Source organism: Manis javanica, chromosome 1 (assembly GCF_040802235.1).
Source record: "Manis javanica isolate MJ-LG chromosome 1, MJ_LKY, whole genome shotgun sequence".
Classification (NCBI taxonomy): domain Eukaryota; kingdom Metazoa; phylum Chordata; class Mammalia; order Pholidota; family Manidae; genus Manis; species Manis javanica.
The window spans coordinates 83095150-83117433 of record NC_133156.1 but is presented as its reverse complement, the minus strand read 5'-3'; the positions used below and the strand labels follow the sequence as shown (position 1 = coordinate 83117433).

Below are 22284 nucleotides of genomic sequence, written 5' to 3'. Positions count from 1 at the left end.
TGAAAGAGATAACCAATTTGACCGACACAAAAGAATACAATTTATAAAGGACTAATCCCTATGAGGATGTCATACTTTGATAGTTTCTTAGTAAACAGTGCCACCACGTGGTGTTTCATTCTAAAATGAATTTCAGAATTCTTTTTACAGTTGAACATTGTTCATTTAATAATATACATAACAAATATTTTTCTTACAGTAAAACATTACAAAAAACTTATGGGAAATATTTACTAGAATGCGTAAATATTCACTAAATGGATTTTATATAAACATTTTTGTTCACTAAATGCTTTATGTATATAAATATTTTACAATAGTTTTACTCACTTTCATATAAAAGAATCCCACTTTAAACCTAAACATATATCACTGAAAAGCAATTCTAGAAAAATTGGAAACATAATGGTAAAAAACATGTTCATTTTTTAAAGTATTGGTTTCAATTTCATATGCAAAGACTATGAAAATGCTTTTACATGTGCTTTAAAATATAGCTCCATTTTTGCTCAGCTATTGTACTTCAGAAAAATGTTTAATGTTCATTAGATCTATTTTTTCCTTCTTTGTATTTCCAAATTCACTAAGGATTTTGACTATAATTACATTAATATACACTAACAATAACTATTCATATGCATGACAAAACCTTATAAAGAATATGAAAAATATGTGGTAAGAAGTTTAGCAAAACTAACATTTTAGCTTACATATTATATAAAAACATAAAATAAGTCATTTTTTTCAACTTAAAATAGCAATTTTATCTTGCTAAAATGTGGTGACCCTTAACTCTTCAATGAAAGGTTTCTTGGACGTAGCATACTTAATTAAATACATAGTCTTTTAGCTGAGACCCAACGGGAATGTAGAAGAAAAAGATAAAGCTTAAACTAGTGAGAGAAGACTTTTTTAAAAAACGGAAAAATCAGTTTGATCAAAAAGAAACCAAAACTGATTCTAAATAGTTTTTTTAATGTAGTATAAGGAGAATTTTTCCTATAAGAAAGTTATCCAAAGAAAGTGAATAAACATACTGAATTCTTTTCTCTTTGTGTAGTATTTTCTCTTTGTTATTGCTGTTACTGACCTTGCCTTCAGACATCTCATGTAGTATTAGCCAGTTCTTCTGTTTCAAACGGTTTAGCACTTATGTGATGATTCAATTGTTACCAAAATCCTATGTGGAGAGGAAAAGCTATCCTAATGACTGCTGTAAGTCTCAAGCTCTAGAAATGGCACTGTGGCATTATTTTTCCCTGCCTATTCAATAATCTTTAATATCCAATCTTACCTATTGACTAATTTTAAGCACAATATTGCACATGGCAACATATCAATGACTGCTAAAATGAGCTAAAATACTTTTGTATGTGTACTAAAATGCTTTTAGTTCAGTCATTTAAAATGTCTCTGGAGAAGTGGAAAAAGCTTTATTTTCTCTTCTTAAGACTTATGACATCAAAATCTCTATGTCAGTGGATGCATATAAATCCATGAACAAAGTTCTACAGGAAAATGTGGCTATGAGGTATAGGTAGAATAAAGGGGAGCATCTCTCTTGGACTGTGATTAAATAAAACATCAGAAACAGTAAGACAAATTACTAGACTGTGCTGAGTGGAGCACAGTAGAAAATCATTCCCTCCCCCCAACTCTTCATCATAAGAATAGAGCAAAAAGAGGAAGATTATCTCAGAGAATTAAAATAGACTTGTAATAAGTTACTAAACCAGAAGTTGTTTTCTCAAGTTTATGTAGCCACTGAAAATAATAGAGGAAATTTCTCAATTTATGGTCATAGAACACAGTATTAGTCCATATAATATGGTTGATTAGTTTAAGACATAAAAGATAAATCTGGGAACAAGAGTAAAGCTATCTTTTGACTAAAGCTGAGTTTCCTAAAACTTTGCATCAATTTTTGAAAAAAATTCTCTTCTTTACCATAGATACTTATTGGGCATGATAAAGTGCCATTAGTTTTAAAATCTAGTTTCCTAGAAAAGAAAAAGTGAAATAAACATCATAATTATAATGAGCTTCTGTTGCCTTAAAAAATTAGTCATTTTAAAAAGTAACCAATTCCTAATAGTATCAAAAGTTTTAGTAACCTATGGTTTTTTAATATTACATATTAATTCTATTTGTTCTATTTAGTTCTTTTTCTTATACTTTCACTAACTTTAATTTGAAAAATTAAATTTTAGGACATTTAAGCCCTACTGGCATTAGAATCCCCCAAGAATAAAAACTGACCCTTTCTTAGTATTTCAAAAGGAGTGCAACTTCCTAAATTCAAAGTATCAGCAATGAGTCAGACACAAATCAGTATGGTCAGTATTTTTAAAGCAGAAGTTGGAAAATGTTTTGTTTTGTTGAAAGATTGTTATGTGTAAGTGAATACATTCCATTTGCTTCACTTAAAAAAAGTATCAAAAAGCTTAGAGAATGCTAAAGTTTTAGATTTTAAGTCTTGCAAATAATGTCTATCTTTTCAATAAAAGTTGCTGAGGCAGGTGATTTGGTTTTGGTTTTGTTGTTCTTACACAATTCTGTTTGGGTTTGTGTCCTCAGAGATTTTCAGAATAATATAAAGGAAGGAGAAGTAGAAAATATTAGATATTTTACATATGAGACACAAATTCAGTAAATGGAAGACAATTACTGATCATAAATAAAAGGTAACCATGAAGAGAAAACAATGCAGTAACTTTTTAAATTCTTTGCTAGATGCTATTTACTGCCAACGGTGAGGATCCTGATTCTGATTTCTCCTTGTAGAGAGAAAAGTTAGTAAATAGGAGAGACACACTAAAATGTGATAGCACCAAATTTAGATTTTCACTGTGACCATTGTCAGAGGATTAGAAGAGAATTGCATAAAGGAATGCCTTCCTTGGTTTGATGCTCATATGAATAATAACAACAATCATCCCATGAACAACCAGGAAACATGTCCCACACTTTGGACAATGTCATCTCCTTTTTTCTGAACTTGTACAGCTTTGTTATCACATGTACATCCTATGTATTCCAGGCAAAATTTATCTTTGGTGTTATTCATTTATAGTCTGGTAGTTTTAACTAAGCTTGAAGACTGAGAGCAAAGGCCGTATCATTTTTTTTAGAATTCTATACTAGTGATCAGAGCAAGTTACACATAAAATATTTGCTTGATTTTTCTCCTTTGTTCTTACATTGGATTTTAAATATTAAACTAATTTGGCATTCCCAGGATAAATTTCACTTTACCATCACATATCTTCCATTTTATATATTGCCAGATTCAATGTGATAATATCTGTTATAGATTTTGAATATACATACATGAGGGATGTATTTTCTTTTCCTGTGATGTCTTTATCTGGTTTTGTTTTCAAAGTAATATTAATGTTGTGAAGTGAATTTTGTAGTATTTCCTCCTCCTTTATTTTCAAAAAGAATTTGTATAGAATTCGTACTTTTTTCTTCCTTAAATGTTTGATAGAATTCACTGTGATACTACTATCTTGGTCTAGAGTTTTCTTCCTGAAAAATATTTTAACTAAAAATTAAATTTCTTTAATTGAATAAATCTATTTAGGTGTCCTATTTCTTCTTGAATCAGCTTTGATCATTTTGTTCCTTTTAGGAAATTATCCATTTTATCTACACTGCCAAATTTATTGGCACATAGTTGCTCATATTACCTTTCTATCCTTTTAAAGTCTTTAGAATCTATTGTGATCTTCCTACTCTTATTTTTGATATTGATGATTTAGTTCCTTTCATTTTTTTTCTTGATCAATATAGACAGATTTATCAATTTCATTATTTTTGAAAGAACCAGATTTTAGTTGTATTGATTTTTTTCTGTGTTTTTCTGTTGTTAATTACATTGATTATTTTTATTATTTCCTTTACTTTATCTTGGGTTTAATTCACTCTTCTTTTTGTTGTTTCTAAATGCAAATTTAAATCAACAATTATTAGGCATTATTTTTAATGCAATGATTTTAAACTATACATTTCCCTCAAATCACTTTTTCAGCTATGTCTCATTAATTTTTATATGATGTGATTTCATTTTAATTCAATTCAAAACTTTTTCTAATATCCCTTTGTTGTGTTGTCTCATGGACCATTTATGTCCCTTATGTTTAATATAATTATCAATATGGTTTAAATCTACCATCTTTCTCTCTATTTTCCATTTGTGCTGTGACTCTTTCTTTCATATTTTTCTTTTGAAATATTTTTTAGTGTTCTATTTTATTTTCAAAATTAGCTTCTTATTTGGTCTACTTCTATAATTATTTTAGTGTTTTCTCTAGTGCATCTTCAGATAATATTTTACCACTTCATATATAAGAAACTTAGAGTAATATACTTCCATTTCCCTCTGTAATTATTTTAGTGTTTTCTCTAGTGTATCTTCAGACAATATTTTACCACTTCATATGTAAGAAACTTAGAGTAATATACTTCCATTTCCCAATTATTTATATTATTGTTGTTATTTTACTATTTATTTCTACATGCATTATATTCCTACCAGTGTTTCAAACCCACACCATACTGTCACTAAATATCTCTTAAAGCATTTAAAAATAAGAAAACTATGTATTTTATATTTACCTATCTGTTCTCCATTTCCAGTGCTATATTCTTTGTTTAGATACAAGATTCCATCTCTTATAATTCTTTCTGCCTGAAGAACTTAACAGGATATTTCTTATAATGAAGTTCTGCTGGCAATGAACTTCCTAAACCTTTTGTCTAAAAAGACTTTATTTCATCTCCATTTAAAAAAACATTTTCACTGAATGTCTTAGTTTATTGGAGGACACCTTGAGCATTAGGCTATTCAGATGAATTTTGGGGGAACAAACATTTCATCTATAGCACTGGATATAGAATGGATATTCTCTACATTCCCTTTTAGTGCTTATGTGTCATTCCAGTATATCTTGGCTTAATTAGTTCCTGATAAAAATCATACAGTCATTCTTTCCTTAATTCCTCTTTGCACAATGAGTCATTTTTCTTATGTTTGTCTTTAATATTTTCTCTTTATCACTAGTTTACACAGTTTATAATGTGCCTTGGTGTGGTTTTCTTTGTGTTTATTCTGCTTGGGTTTGTTTTTCTTAGATCTTTGGATGTCTAGTTTTCACCAGCCACTATTCGTTTATTTACATATTGAAAAGAATATCTCCTTCCTTACTAGGACCCCATGTGTGTGTGTGTGTGTGTGTATGTGTGTGTGTGTGTGTGTGTGTGTGTGTGTATTAGGCTGCTTTGGGCCACTGAGGCTCTGTTCATTTTTGTTTTTAGTCTTTTCCTCTGTTTCATTTAGAATATGAATATTGCTATGCCTTCAAAATAATTAAGCTTTTCTTCTGCAGTGTCTAATTTGTAGGAGATTCCACCCTATAAACTTTTATTTCTAGAAGTATGCTAATACCATAATCATTGTCATTCCTGTGTCTGTTTTTATTGGCAGAAGTTTATCCTGGTTAAGGATCACATTTTCCTGCTTTCTTTGAATGTCTAATAATATATTTTTTGGATGCCAGACATTAATAATTTTATTTTGCTGAATTCTGAATTTCATTGTATGCCTTTACAGAATGTTGTACTTTGTTCTGGTGGGCATTTAAGATGCACGGATCAGTATGGTATTTTTCAGGCCTTTTTTAAACTTTATAGTAGGTCTAGACTCGCCTTTATTCTGGGGTTAGCTTAGCCTCTGCTGCTAATACATAACCTTTCTAGGATTTCTACTGAATGCATCTTGTATTCCATAAGATCTCTCTACCTGGCTGGGAGGAACTTAGATAATTTCTTGCCCTGTGTAAGTTCTAAGAATTATCTTACAGTTCTCCATTGATTTTTCTCTCCTTGACAGTTATTTATCTAATTTACCTATCCTGATAAAGTTCCAAGTTTACAATGCACAGATTTGTGTTCAGTCAAAGACTCGAGGGGACCCACGTACAGATTTCTACAGCACTTTCTATGCATAACAACTTCTTTGAAAATCTGCCCAGAAAATTCTAGCCACTGTGGCTTCCTTGTCTCTGGTCTAGTTTCCTTCAACAGAGTAAGAACGCATTAGAACCCTCCCTTACTACAATCTGGAAATTGCCCCTGTGCAGAAAGCTGAGGGCAACCACAAAGTTTACCCCCTTTGCTTACCTTCTATCAGCAATCATGATCATGTGCTGCCTGTTTATCAATATCCGAAAACAGCTTTTCCATATGTCCTTATTTTCTAGTTGTTTTGTTAAGAGAGATCATTATGTTCAAAAGAAATTTCTGAGTAAAACTTTGGTCAATATCCAAATTTTGCTTCCTATTTAACCATTGCTTAAATTGCCATGTTTTATAATGTTTGCTTCTTCATTTTCAAGAGAAAATATATTTTTAAAGAATGTTTACAATAATAAAATTGAATGTTCTTGACAAAAATATAGGATTTAAATAGTATTTCCTTTTTGATTTGTGTTAAATAGATTGGTTCATTATTTGCAAAGTGGTGACTGTATCCATCAGTGTCAACTGCATATTTTCATTGAGGTTAGCCAGAAAATGTTCCAATATAATCCAACTTTTTAAGAACATTTGGGATCATTACTGCTACATCTGTCTTCAAATTCTAGGCCAAATACAGAAATAAATGGATCTTAGAAATATAGTTAGCCAATTTGTACATATAAATGTCTAGTCTATTTATATCAGTCCAAATATGTCTCCCCTAATTTACTTTAAGCCAAAGTTTCTTGAATTCATATAATTAGAAAGGGAAAAAAATAAAACAGTATTATTTATAAGCACTGAAATAACCCATTGAAGATCAGGACCAACAGTTCAAATTTTTATTAAGTGACTAATTAAAAACAAAGGGTGGCTACAGGCTAAGTCTCACTCATGGAAAAGCCTTGACACTTAGGAAAAGGAATACACACTGATTCGTACAAATAGTGCAAATGTTACTAATATAAGAAAGTCTGCATTATAAATTGCTACTGGGTAATTTTGTAGTAAGTATCAGTGCAGCATCTGTCACATTCATCCAGCTTGAATACATGTCATGGTGAAATAAAATGAAGTTACTTAAAATTTGAAAATCATCACCTAAATGCTATTAAATTATTTAGCATTTTATATTTTCATTCCTGAAAATCCAATTTCCCTTCAGGTTTTCCTTTCTTCTCTACTGGTAGCATTAATATAGCTTCCATCTCTGGAAAGATAGTGGAATAAATCATTAAAAATCTACGAAGTGAATTTCAAATAGATTCATTCACAAAATATTAAATCATTCTCAATGTGACTTTTTAGGAACCAAGTCCTAGAAATGTTTCCTAACATTATTCTTTGATAAATAATGTTTGACAAGTTATAAGCATCTTGAGTTTATGATTTTAGAAGGACTTTTTAAAAAAAGTCCAAACATGCTCATCAACAAAGTGAAAGTAGGAATAAGTGTTGGAAGAACAGTGTTGCAAGAAAAATCATCTTTCTAAAGCCCTTTGTCATAAATTCTTCCTTAGTCATTTTTAGTACTACAAATATATCTTAAAAATTAAAAATATTTGCTGCAGAATCTCTACTGTGTGTTACTTTAAGTGACAATAAATTAGAAACAGTCTGATTATCATCAGAGGCATGTTGGTATATCCACAATGTGGAGTATCATGCAGCTGTTTAAAAAATTGTATCTGCTTTCACAGTCCAGGTGGAATATCTAGGATGAACATTTTTATAAAAAGCCATAAAAGGGAATATATTTTTTACATATAAATACACACATACATAAGTGATTATTTAAAATAATAAGTACTTGTTTTTAAGACCACAGAAAAATGTTTGGCATGATACATATCAAACTGATACAGTTTGGCTCTCTTAGGAAGGGTAGAAAATTACCTCTTTTGCCTTTATTCATCTTTTTGGTTTAAAAATAATTTTTTTGGCCTGTACTAAGAACCACACATTATACTTCTAACTTATAAATCAAACCATATTGGGAGAGGGGGCCCTGCAAGTAACTACAGGGGTGTCTGAGATGAAATTTAAAATGCACTGATTATGATTAGCACACATAATGTAGATGGTGGGGAGCACGGGGAAGGCAGTACAACAGAGAAGACAAGTAGTGATTCTATAGCATTTTACTACGCTGATGGACAGTGACTGTAATGGGGTATGTGGTGGGGTCTTGATAATGGGGGGAGTCTAGCAACCATAATGTTGCTCATGTAATTGTACATTAATGATACCAAAATAAAAAAAAAAATTTTAAAGCACTGAGTCTGAGGACTGAGGACTAAACTGAGAGATTCTAATTCTTCCCAGCAGTGCAGAATCATAATCTATAGGTCATACCTACTTCTGCAACATCACCACCATCTCTCCAAACCTGTGTATCAGTCAGACCAGCTCATGAATGGGCATTATGCCATGTCATATATTCTGTTTATACTTTTCCTTTTTTTTTACAGGATGTGCTAAATAAGTAGTATATAAGCAATTGTATCTAAAAGCTAGTATTCAGTCACTTTGCTGGGGTTGGGAGCAGTACCTGTGGGTGATTGAGGGAGGTATTTCATCTCCTCCAAGGCCACCAGAGCAGGGGTTGGAACATGACAGGGATAACTGGAAAGGGAGCAAGGTGGGAATTAAATCAAGGAAGAGGTGAAAATTCAGAGAACTAGATACATGACAGATGGAACAGCAGGGTGGAAAGCTAGTTAAGTGGCATATCAAGGAAGCATAGCCAGCTGTCACTCTGGAATTCACAGAGAAGGACAAACCTGTCCAAAATGTTTCTTCTCACAAATTCTCTTCTGACCAGACTTCCAAAAAAATTACACTCATAAGGCAACCATTTTTGGCTGTGGCCCCTGTGCCAGTTATCAGTTTTTTGCTTCTGTGCTCCAAAGTCCTCCTTCACTGCCTGCCCTTTGAAAACAAATCTGGGCCTTTTAAACACTTTTCCTATGTCAGCCAACATGATGATGATCTTTTCTAGTAGAGGAAGTTAGTAAGACTTTGAACCATAAAAGTGGTTTTCTTCCTGGTTTTGGCAGATTACTTTCCAAGTTCCTGCAATGCATGCAGCCTCCTCAGGGCCCAGCTCACGTAGAGCTGGCGGCTCACCCAAGGCTGGACTTCTGAAGCACATCCAACCCTCCCCTCCAGCATTTGGCTCCTGTGGTGCACAGCAGCCGGCAGCTTTCCTTGGCACCCTCCAAGGGTGATTTTGCAGCAGCATACTTCTGGTGAGACACTGCCCCATGAATAGTTCCCAGTACTGTAAAGGGCAGATTTCATAATTCTCAAGGACTAATTTCCAGTACGTTCCATTGCTGTGGCACCATAGTGACTTCTCTGCCATCCAGAGGGCCAATAATATCTGGATGTCAGACAGATATTGGGTGTCTTCTTTGCACACTCTGTAGGCCCTATCTTATCCTGTGGGTGGTGATTGGTTCTTATACCTGCCATTCTCAGAAGTATCATTACTTCTTAACCGATCTCTCATTACTTCAATCCACTATTATAATCACTCTTCATATTGAACTTTTCCTATTTAAATTATGTAGTTTCTGTTTCCTGATTGGACCCAGAATGATAAAACACTAAACCCCCAAGATAAAAATTCACTTTCCTCTGTCCTTAGAGGCACTTCAAGGGAAAGGACTAAGAATGCTTGAAGAAGAATTTCCTCTCAAACATTTTTAGTCACCATTCAAATATGCATGTATTTTTTTAATGCACTTGATTTTTTTAGAGTGATTTTATATTAAGTGGAAAGTACAGAGAGCTCCCATATACCCCTTTCCCCACACATGTATATATATATATATATATATATATATATAACTATTTTAAACAGACTTCTAAGAAGAATGGTCACTTGTCTACTTGTCTATCCAATAAAATTTGTTGACAAATTCTATGTTTAACAAATAAGAAGCAACTGTTAATGTCTGCAAACCTCCTAAAATTTTATTCTCAATCCCAAATGATGATTTTCCACAGACTTATTTTCTGCATTAAAACATGAAAATAATGCATTCAACTTTCAAATTGTTCATTTAAAAAAATTGAAACTTACTACTTATTTGGCATCTAGTATGATAAGAATGCTGACAGAGTCAGGCTGATGGGGGTTTGAATCCTAGACTTAACCACTGTCCATACAACTTCAGATAAATCACTTAATTTCCCTGTATTTCAATTTTTCACAAATTTAAAATGAGGATAATGATATTGTTTTATGGTAGTTTAGTGTTGTTTAAATGAGTTGATGTATATAAAGTTCTAAATTAGTAGTTTGGCAAAAGTAAGCTCTCAAAGACACTGGCTGTTATGGCTAGAAATGCTGAAGATCATTTAACACTTCATTAAAAATTTGGAGGTTACATATAATAAAAAAGCAAAATAATTTAGAGGTAAATCATAGGGCAAGAAAATCTAGAAAAGCCATTTTTATGAATAATTTTGAGTGAAGGCAAGTTGGGAGACTCAGCTAGTTTTCTAACCAGAAATTGTATTTTAATTAAGATATGGTCAATGTATCGTATATCACAATGAACTTGACTTGGCTTCTACTAATTGCTTATGTGATCATTAAAACACAATCTCTTCTTAAATTGATATCATGGAGTTTAAAATTGACATCATGCTCCTTAAAAGTAAATTTAAGCATGTTGCCTTTTATGGATATTCTAATTGATGTATAGTTGATTTCTTTCTATGGAATTTTTACTCAAATGTAAGAAAAATTACTCAGATCCTGAAACTTTAAAAATTTAGAATGGCATTTTTAATGATGAATCTTCCTTTAAAATGGCTGATACAGATAGTAAGAAAACACCATTATTACCAGCAGTAGTGAACCCTCAGACTATGTGGAGAAATATTATAGATGAACAACCTGGAGCTGGATGATTATGGAAACCTATTTGGTAAGGTACTTAGTAACCTGGACAGCAAACATGGGAGACAAAAATGATCAGGCCCAAAAATGGATTGAATGGACCACAAAGCTAATAACAAAACATCTAGAGTGTCATTTTCAGCTTAGGTAACAATTGTAATTTTTAAAATCGCTAGGCAAAGATTAAGTATCAGCATATGAATAACAGGCTAGTATGTCCTGACGTCTTTCTTGCCTCTCCACAGCCTCCAACTTCTACTTCATACTGAACTTTGCTGACTATATTTTTGAAAAAGAGCACAGATTTTATGCATTTTTTTTCTTATATGGGAATCACTTCCTATTTTGACAATTCAAGGAGTAAATGATAATGTAGCCCATTTCCCTGAAATCAAGGCCTACATTTTGCATAACACAATGACAATTTTAAACAGGAAAAGGAAAAGGAAGAATTTAATTAGTAGGGAAGTTTGAAAATATACTTTAAAAAATATCCAGGAAAGGAATAAGGGCATTTTGCTTCCTCTAGAGATCTTTTCTATATAGCTTTTCTATATAAAGCATATGAGAAAAGCAGATGTTGCCAATGGAAAGTGCAAAGCTGAAACACCCCACAATTACCACCAAACCCGTAAAGAATAGTTCCTAGGACCAGATATTCTGTCAGGAGAGGTCTCTGAAAATCCAAATAAATGTAGATAATCCCTCAGTATGAAGCTTATGATATTAAGTCTAGGAATAAACATTTAAGGAATTGGTCTCTCTGAAAGAGAAGCTGAGGATGATACTAGGACCCTGGAATAAACCCAAGTCAGTATTAGAGTAAACCCAGATTTATTTTCAGTAATTGAAATCCCTCTGATTTAAATTAGATTCTGTAGTCCTCAAATGACCAGGACTCAAGTGTTCCAGCGTTTTTTAAACCACTTCAAACTCTAGTCTGATTCTGTACTGGTCTCTTGTCAGACAAAAGAATATTGGAAGTTATTTCCTTGCAATTGCTCAATTATCAACATAGATGGAAAAGGACATATGTGACTATAGAACACTTTTTAGATGTTATTTCCATACAAGTTGTTTCCAAATATGAAGGGTGAACAGCTGAATATAATGTCCAAAATATCAGAAACTAAGTATCTGAGAGGTATGGAAACATGAACTCCTAACACACATGAAAAAGAGTTGTCATAAAGTTTAATGATGAGGTTTTATAAGTTATGGAAAACACTGATGAGTAAAAAGAATTGATTAAACTTATCTGTTTCTTTTTTTCTCAAATAAGTGGAAAATAATTATTAGAACTGTTTTATTTACATAAAAATGTTTAAACATAAGAGTTAAAATGGGGTTTAACACTATTAATGACTTCTTTTCTCAATGTCAAAAGCAGGCTTGGGGCTCACACCCAGAACTGCCATTTAAAATGTGAAACAATTATGAACATCTACTCAAACTGTTTACATATGAATACCTATGAACAGTCATTATTCCATGGTATTGTTTATCAGTCAACATTCCATAATGCTTTCAAAATAGTCTTAGAATGAGACTAGTCTTTACTAGAACAGGAGAAAATAAGCTAACATTTATATTAATTGTGCATGTTTGCAGGGTTGTAATAGTGACTGTTGAATGCCTACCTGCATGAGACATGTTATAGGTATTAATAAGTTTTATCTTTTTTTGATATTCAAAACCAGGACACTGGATAACTTGTCAAATATTATGAGCTAGTGCTTAGCAGAGCCCAGATTCAAACCCACATCAATCTGACTCTAAAGCCCATACTCTTTCTCCTAAATTGCACTGCCTTCTGAGGTGACTTGTTTAACAAATGCTCAACAAATTAGCTCCTTTTTCACATACATGTTTACAACATCTTATAAATAATGAGAACCTCCAATGTTTTATAAGTAATAGTCACTCAAACAAAATATTCTCTGGATGAATGAATGAATGAATGAATGGTCAGCTAACTCTTCTCCAGAGCAGGCAGACCATCTCTCAACTTGCCCAGATAGATAACGTGGTTTTTACATGTCCTGAGAAAAGCATATACCACAGTCTCCCCTGGTAACCAGTTTATGCTAATTTTTAACAACAATTATCTTCAGGATCTTAAAAAAAATTAAATAGTACCTTGCACAGTAAAATTCCAAAACAACAAGTGAAGCCTGTCAGTTCAGCATGGAAAAAACAAAATCATTTATTTGGAACCTTAAAAATAAAACAAAAAAAGGTTACATAGATGAGAATATTTCTTAGAAATATGTAATTTAACATTTAATTATTTTCTGATACAAATCTGATTAAAATTATTTTTATTTCCATTTTCATTTGATTAAATATAATTATCACTACCCCAATATTGTGAAATAAACTATTTTCTGAATATGTTCAGCCCTTCTGATGACTCTGGTAATCTACAATGAGTCAAAGGGAAATTTTGAATTCTCTTCTCTCACAGAATGACCTGTTAGTAAAATTAAGATGTTGCAGGGAAAACTGTAAGTGTTTTAGTCATATGCTGAGCCACCTAATATCAAAATTTTATTGGATCCCACAGAATTTGTCACCTTCTTTTAAAAAAGTGTATCACCAAGAAATGATAAACATAAATAGAATCAGCTGAATTGTTGCTAAACCTGAAAAGAAAAATATTGCCCAGTGACTCACATTTAAGTCAGCAATTTGAAAAACATATGATAATGCATGAAATTCATACATTTCAGCCGTTGCTTGCTACATTATGACTCAGAAGTGGTCAGTGTAGATCAGGTGACAGAAACAACTCTCAAACATGATGGTTTGTCAATACAGAGAAATACTCTCGATTTTCACCAGGCCTTTCTTTAAAGGTGGCTGTGTCATGATATGAAGAACTCCGAACATGCTCACCCTTGAAAGTATGATCAAATGTTGCCCCCTTGGGAAATCTGACTTCCCCTCAACCACCCCGCAAGCAGAGTAGTCAGCCCCTTGTCTCAAACCCCAGAGGACTCCGCCAGGGCTTATTTCATTACGTTGTAACAAGTATGTGTTTCCTCCATTCTACTGTGGAAGTTTTGGCTGGAAATGGATATCTTAGTCATTGTTCAAATATTTGTAGAGTTTTCTTTCTAGCATTTTCTTCTCCAAACTAAACATATATGTCTCACCATTCTCCATATAAAAGTTTTCCAAGTCCCTTAAACAACCTGTTCACCCTCCTCTGAAGGCTCTTTGCCCCCATGCCTCAAAGATAACATCAAACAGTGAAGTCAAATCTATTATTCAAGGCTAGCCTAGAGAACTCTTCATAGTTTATGTATTTATGATCCCTTGGATGAAAAACTATCTTGTGAAATATTTTTCTAAACAGTCATGCATTTCAGGTAGTATGTAAGATAGATTAAGTCATTCAACATTCTTTCAATATTAAGTAGCTCCTATTTCCAGACACTGCACTAAGAATGGGAGGTCCTCCCTAAGTACCCTCACTATAGGCTCTTGTGTAGCTTTTCAGAATGTAGTAACATGTCACACATAAATAGGGTTTCATAAACAAATGCTTTAGGGCCACTTGGGGTTATAGCAACATAACAGTCTACTTTTCCTTAGGACTTTTTGCAATTTGTAATATTCAAATGCAAATTGTGAATCTCCAAGACTCAGAATATAATATGCATTATTTCTAAAACTTATCTGATCACACCATACTGTTTTCATAATGCACCTTAAAGAAGCATCACATGAAAATATTTGGTGAAAAACCCTATAGAGTTTACAGACAAGTTAACAGATAGTTGTGGTTTAAGGAGATATGAAGTTTTAGTAACATCACAGAATAAGATACAAGTACAAAGAAAAGTTTCATGGACTGAGAGTGTGAGGGAAAGCTTCCAGAAAGAAGTAACACTTCAAATGGATCTTCAAGGACAAGTCTGATTAATGAAAAAGAGGAAGTCAGTGGTGGGGTTTTCAGACTTTTCAGATATGGGCAAAGCCCAAAGTGGTTTACTGCACACAGTGGCATTCCATGGTCAGAACTGCAAACACATCTGTGTTAGTCGGAATGGATGTCTGAAAAAAAACACCACTAGTATTTCTAGTGAGAACATGGCTGCAAAAGTCAGGAATCCTCCCTCACTCTGCTCTTCCAAGAAGTACACAAAACCAGCAAGAATAAAAAAATAAAACAGTTTCAAAGAAGCTAACAAACATATAATCTCAGATCCCTGAATAGAACTATTAATTGAAAAAAAAAAACCAATTATGATTGGGCAGAAGCAATAAGAGAGTTAATGATGAGTCGTGTCACAGCAAGTGAGTGTGCCCAGTGTTGCAATAGGTCACAAAAAAGACCAGTGAAATACATCTTTTAAAAATGGACCATTCTGAAATCCAAAAGTTGTAATCTGTGTTTGCAACAAGAGTGCAGGACTGTGTTGAGCTATGCAGATAGCAGTTTGACTTAGAGTAGCAGATAATGTAGGACTCTGAAGGAGTATTGTGCTTATAAGCCATGTTGTGGGAAGCATTCAGCATCTATGGCAGCAAACAAGGAGAAATATTCTAAGTGGTGACCACCCTCTATTTACCTGGAATGCAACCTACGGATAATATCTGGTCTAGGAAAATCCAACCCATCTAATAACAGCTAAATTAATAGAAAAGAAACAAATACAAAGGCAGTATAAGGAAAAAAATGTATAAAAAAAACCTCACCAGAAAAATTAACAAGAATAAAAATAAGACACACACAAAAAATAATCCTTTCAATATGTTAAATCATCATAAAGCTCTAACAATTAAAACAATATGGTAGTGACACATGAGTAGATAGGTCCATGAACAGATTGGTAAATTCAGAAACTGACCCAAATGCACACATGAATTTAGTATAGGTGAACCTTGTTAATATTGTAGGTTCAGTTCCAGACCACCACAATAAAGTGGAAATTGCAATAAAATGAGTTAATGAATGTTTTGGTCTCCTAGTCCATATAAAACTTTTGTCAGCCTATACCTAAAAATATAACACACTTTTTACCTTAATTTAAAAACAACTCATTGCTAAAAAATGCTAACTGTCATCTGAGCCTCACAAGTCCTAATCTTTTTGCTCTTGGAAGGTCTTGTCTCATGGTTGACAGCTGCCGACCAATCAGGGTGGAGGTTGCTGAAGGTTGGGATGGCGGTGCCAGTTTCTTAAAATATGATAACAATGATGTTTGCTGCATTGATTGACTCTTATTTTCATGAATGATTTCTTTGTAGTATGCAATGCTGTTAGCCTTTTACCTACAGTGGAACTTCTTTCAAAATTGGAGCCAGTCCTCTCAAACCCTGCCACGACTTTATCAACTAAGTTTATGGAATATTCTAAATCCTTTGTTGTTGTTTCAACAAATTTTCACGGCATCTTCATCAGGAGTGGTTTCCATCTCAAGAAACCATTTTATTTGCTCACCCATAAAAAGCAATTGTTCAACCATAATTTTTTGTCATGAGATTGCAGCAAGTCAGTCATATCTTCTGGCTCCACTTCTAATTCTAGTCCTCTTGCTGTTTCCACATCTGTAGTAGTGACTTCTTTCACTGAACCACAGTGATCCAACATTTTTATGGACAGCTTCAAAACCTGGCCTGATTTCTGTGCTAGCCTCTTACCTGCCTTTTTCTCTGGATGAGGCTTTGGCTTAAGGGAATATTGTGGCTGCTTTGCTCTTCTATCCAGACCACTAAAATTTTCTCCACATCAGCAATAAGGCTGTTTGGCTTTCTTATCATTTGTGTGTTCACTGGAGGAGCATTTTTAATTTCCTTCCAGAACTTCCCCTCTCATTCACAACTTGGCCGATTGGCACAAGCGGCATATCTTCTTCTATCTCAGCTTTCAGCATGCCCTCCTCACCAAGCTGAATCACTTCTAGCTTTTGTTTTAAAGTGAAAGAACATGTGACTCTTCCTTTACTTGAACATTTAGATGCCCTTGTAGGGTTATTAATTGGCCTAATTTCAATATTGTTCTGACTCAGGAAATAGGGAGGCCTGAGAAGAGAAGGAGAGAAATGGGGGAATGGCCGTTTGGTGGGGCAGTCAGAACACACACAACATTTATCAATGAAGCTCACTCTCTTATATAAGCATGGTTCATGGCACCCCAAAACAATCACAATAGTAACATCAAAGATCACTGATCACAGATCACCATAATAAATATAATAATAATGACAAAGTTTGAAATACTGTTAGAATTACCAAAATGTGAGAAAAACACACAAAGTGAGCCAGTGCTATTGGAAAATGGACCGGGAAGACTTGCTTGAGTCAGGGTTGCCACAAACCTTCAATTTGCAAGTGTTTATTGGTGAAAAAAAGTGAAGTGCAATAAAACAAGGTATGCCTGCATATGACAAAGGTGGCATCTCAAGTCAGGATGATAAAGAGGGACTATTTAAATAAATGGTGTGAGAGAAATGGAGTAAACTGAACAATTTTAAGTCAGATCCTTCACATTATATACCAAGATAAATTTGAAATAGAGCAAAGGTTTAAATGTTAGCAAACACTGCTAAAGAAACTAACAATTCACACTCCTATTATTAGCCATCTATGGTACTTGATTCCCCAGCACCTGACATTTTCAAACATTAGAATCTTTGCAAATCTAGTGCATAGACATAAGCTATCTTGTTAAAAGTTTGCACTTCCCTGACCACTACAGTTTAAACATTTTGTATGTGCATTAATCATCTGGATTTCCTCCTTTGTGAAATTGCCTGTTCAAATCTTTTACCTACTTGTTTCTGTTTGGTTGTTTGTGTTTTTCATTCTGATTATTTTAGGTTTTTTTTTTACTTCCTAGAAAATAACCTATACTTTGCTTTATGGAGGCAACTATTTTCTTCTACATCATGGCTTTTCTTTTAATTTTATATGTGGTTTCTTCTGAAGTGTACCTATTTTTTATTTTGATGGAAGTCACATTGTCATTCTTTTCCACTATGATTTTTGCCTTTTGTGTTTCATTGAAGAGGACTCCCTGATCTCAAAGTCATAGGAATATTCTTCTGTATTTTCTTATGTAGAAGGAGAAGGAAAAAGAGAGGAGAAGTAAGAGGAGGAAAGGAAGGAAAAGAACAGAAAAGAAAATATTTGATTTTCAAAAAATAATGAAAACATGAAAGTGCTAGAAGAAAATATGGGCAAATTCCTGTATAACTTAGGAGTGGGGAAGACCTTTCTAAAAGTGACTAAAAAACTCTAAGTCATAAAATTAAAAATAATAAATGTTGATTACATATAATGTTTTAAAACGTCTTCAGCAAAACATAACATAAGCAAAACAAACAACAATCTGAGAATAATATTTGTAATTTATATCACAGACCAAGCTCCATAATATAGAGATTTCCTAGCAAATAAATAGAAAATACAGTGAAATCATAGAAAATTGTCAAGATGCATTGATTAGACAGTTGATAAAAAATAAAATACAAAGATCTTTAATTGCACAATAAGACAAATACTAATTTAAAATAAGTTATGAGTCCAATTTTCACCTAGCAGATTAACAAACACCCTAAATATTTAGCAACAAATTCTATATAGACAAGACATTGGAAAAACAGATACATTCACTCATTGTGGTGGGAACATTGTGCCAACAATGCTTATGTAAGGCAATTTGGGAAAAAAATATTCAATTGCAAGTACATACAACCTTTTGCTAAGCAGTTTCACTTCTAGGAATATATCTTATATTTGCACATGCGAAAATAAACAATATAATTTAATGCAGCATTGTTTGCAAGAGAAAATATCTAAACAACATCAACAGGGGTCTGATTTGAAAAATTATAGCATATCTATCCAACAACATTCTGTGCAGCTAAAAAAAGAATGAGGAAGCTCTTTCTATACTGAGGCAAAAAGATCCTGAGATGTGTTGATAATTTAACAAAGCAAGTTGTGAAAAAATTGGGTAGGAGGCCAACTTTGTGTAAAGTAGTGGAAGATAAGAATATAAATTTTTATTGGCTTATATTTCCTTAAAGATCCCTGGAAAATACAAAATCATAGTGGTTACTGATGTATACATGAGGACAGAAGCAAAATAGGAAAAGGAGACATGGAGGGCAGGCATTGCAGACTACACATACACATACTTAGGTGTTTGTTATTTTTAATATTTGAAAGATGATGTTACTACCTATTGAGTGGGTTACATTTTAAAAATAAATCTACTTTAAAATAACTAAAATATATTAAATAATAATTTTAAATTAGTAAAATTAGAAGCCAAACAATAAAGATGATACCTTTGGCAATCTTTCTACTTGTCTCAAAGTTTGAAAAGTCAAACTTCTAGAGCTGTGGTGGAAAAGTGATATCCCTGAAAAAAGTTCTAGTATGCCGCTATTGCTTTGTGTCAAAATGAGTGAAATTTCCTGAGATATTTCAGGGCAGGAATTATAATTAAAAGTGTTTTTACTAAAAGAGACTATGAAGGGATGAAATAATTTATGGTAAACTGAAGCAGTGAAAATATTCCAAGCAGTGCAAAAGTGTCAACTTCAAAATTATTCTGAATTATCACATATAACGAAAAAAAATGGTTATAACCATTAAATGATCAACCGACAACTTGAAGCAGAATATACTGAAATGTATAACATTTTATTATCACACCCATTTCTTGTAATTCAGTAAACCCATGAAGAATATCATCTAAATCTGTAATTTGATGTATAACAGTATAACACATTTCTAAAGTAAATTCTAAAATGAGTCAGCCTTATGAGTCTGAGTGACATTTTATCACTGAATTAAAGGAAAATGTTCTCTCTTAAGATCTTATAATACATATAATAAAGAAAAGCACAATACAAGTTTAGACAAATTTGAGAATTTTATCACCTTAACATCAGAGTGTTAATGCATATGTAACCACAAATATTTGAACTATTCCTTTCATTATCTCAGATGACAAGAAAAGTAACTGAAAATGGTCTTATTTGTTCAGGTAAATTAAATAATGTCAAATCTATGAGTGATGTGCTTATCATTATAGAATCTAGATGTTCACAGTATCATGAGGTGAAACAACATTTGTAATGGTGTGAAAATGAAATATTTCAACACTAATATTTTCCATTAAAGAATTTATTTTTATGGTTACTCTTTTTCTGCTGGACTAGCTGGTATGGGTCTTATCTACAGAAAAGGAATCTATTTGAACAAGTGTCACTTTAAGCACAGCGAAGGTTTAAAAAAAAGTATTAAAAATAGATGGGTGAGGGTATGTGTTACTTGGGAACTATCTTGTGTTACTTACCTGTGATTTTAAGGGCTAAATCTTAATTGTTCTCACCAAAGAGCCTAGTGCACATGAATGAATGACCACAGGATGGGGCCAAAAGCGAGGGCAGCTGAAACTCAATGAACTGTAAGAACGTAAAATAAAGGGGGAAAAAAGAATATTTTCAAGACACTTCATTACAGATCTTATGGAAAATAATTCGAGTTAGTCTTCACTAGGTTTTCTTTAAACTTTGCCACTTTTACATATTTTAAAAAGTGCTGAATTTCAAGAGGTGAGGGGAGAGCAGAATATGCCTAGCCGTGGTGTCCAGCTCCTTAATGCTTCATGGACTTGAAGGCACTGTGCCTCTCCCAGGGCTGCAAGGAGGGAGGTCAATTCAAACTGAATGAGAGAAGCAGGCCCAGCAGTGGGAAGGGTTGTGGCCATTAACCCTGCTAACAGAGAGCCAGGTTTTTTTATTGATCAAAAGAAGCTAAAAATCTGTATCATTCTTCCAATATTTAAATGTTGAAAAAGTTGCAGGAAACTAGTTTGTAACCTGTGTGCCTTTATAATTATGACAGCTAGAACTAGTCCTTACACAAACTCCCTATGTGCCAGGGATATGTTCTAATATTTTACATAGCCTCTTTCATCCTCCTAACAATCACTTGAGCTAAGCCCTATTTTATCATCCTCACGTTTTAGATGAGCAAACTGAGACATGTCTGTAACTTGCCAAAGGTCACACAGCTGGTAAATGGTAGAGATAAACATGAACCTGGGAATTTTGTTTCAGAGTTCACACCCTCACACACTGAAGTACTCCTTTAAGAAAATTTCCCTTTCATAGATCTTGTCATAAATATTTCATTAACTATAAAATTGAATTAACTATTCCCGGCACTATACTGACAAATTTCCATGTAATCATTCTTCTAAAGTCATCTTTTAAAATTTGGAGAAGTTCATGAGCCACCTCTGTGCTTAAAGGGATAAATTTGGTAGGGGAGAGCCTAGTAAACATAATGTTCTTCATGTAATTGTAGATTAATGATAACAAAAAAAAAAGTAAAAAAAAAGGGGGATAAATTTGAAAAGGGGGATATTTCAGAAAACTTAGAATTTTTACTTACTGGTTATTTAATAAGGGTAACCATTATTTGGGAAAAAAGATACACTTTTTTATGTTTCAGCTACCACTTCCCATTTTGCTTTGTATTAACTTTTTCATTGTGAAATTCTGAACTGAATCTAGAAGCCAACCTAAATAATGTTTTCTAAGTTTTAATAGATTAAAATTCATACTCTTTAAAAAACACCTTTTTCAAAAATTAGTAGCTTATGTTAGTTTAAACTCTTTTTAATTCTATACTTTAGTATCTTTTCCTGTATTCGTATCAGGATTACAACATGTTAATTAAAATAAGAAAAAGCAAAGGGGTTAGAGGATGCTTATTCCTTCTGTAGAAAATGCAGACATTTTTGGCATTTTGGCACCATATGTATACCTCAAAATGTATGAAAGAGCTTTCAGCTTATTTCAGTTTCACCCACTAGTTTGAGAAATGGAATTCCCAGATCATTTTAGGGTAGGGTATAATGTCAAGTGGTTTTCGAATCTACATTCAGTTAGCAACCAAACCACCAAGTCAGTCTCCAAAAATTATAAGAATATATATCAACATCACCACTCCTGGACATTTTGCTCTCATTCCCAACTTGTTAAAATATTGAGTATCCTCTCAGAGGTGTTTTCTGTGGGTTTTTGATAAGGTAGTAAAATACTTAAAATACTATCTAATAATGATATGTATATGTATGTTTATATATATTTATACATGATTTTATATATATATGTAATAGTGGTGTGTGTGTATGTGTAAGTGCTTGTGGTGACAAAGCAAAAATAAGCAAGTAGCACGATGTGACAGTGACCTCAGTCAAGGCACCCAGACTCACTTCAGTTTTTTTCTCCAGCTTTATTGAGATGTAACTGACTTATTATAGTGTGTCAGTCAGTGTACCATGTGATGATTTTGTGCACATGTTTTGTGAA

At 33.0% G+C, this 22284-nt stretch overlaps 1 long non-coding RNA gene across 1 annotated transcript; it reads right to left on the bottom strand.

Moving 5' to 3' along the window:
• Positions 1 to 6970: 6970 nt before the first annotated feature.
• LOC140848445 (uncharacterized) lies at positions 6971 to 20344 on the bottom strand. The gene is made up of 4 exons (XR_012129333.1): positions 20259 to 20344; positions 13076 to 13153; positions 8573 to 8646; positions 6971 to 7231 (listed from the first exon to the last, which is right to left on the bottom strand). It is a non-coding gene; the product is annotated as an uncharacterized lncRNA (long non-coding RNA).
• Positions 20345 to 22284: the final 1940 nt, after the last annotated feature.